Below are 235 nucleotides of genomic sequence, written 5' to 3'. Positions count from 1 at the left end.
AAAAAAATTAAAGTTATAAATACAAACATCAGACCAGCGGGCCGCAGCTATTAAGGTAAGCCAGACCAAACCCTCACCAGCAAATCCCAAATGGAAAAAAACATCTCAAGTTATAACATCAGTATATCAGTTTTTAAAAAACACACTTCGACTACTTCTAGAAATGCTAAACAGACACCTAAACAGCACTCCTGCTACAAACCCCCCCCCCCCCCCCCACACTTCGCTCTCTCTG

Source organism: Sinocyclocheilus grahami, unplaced genomic scaffold (assembly GCF_001515645.1).
Source record: "Sinocyclocheilus grahami isolate Dianchi unplaced genomic scaffold, SAMN03320097.WGS_v1.1 scaffold1607.1, whole genome shotgun sequence".
Lineage (NCBI taxonomy): Eukaryota > Metazoa > Chordata > Actinopteri > Cypriniformes > Cyprinidae > Sinocyclocheilus > Sinocyclocheilus grahami.
This window is presented reverse-complemented; position numbering follows the sequence as displayed.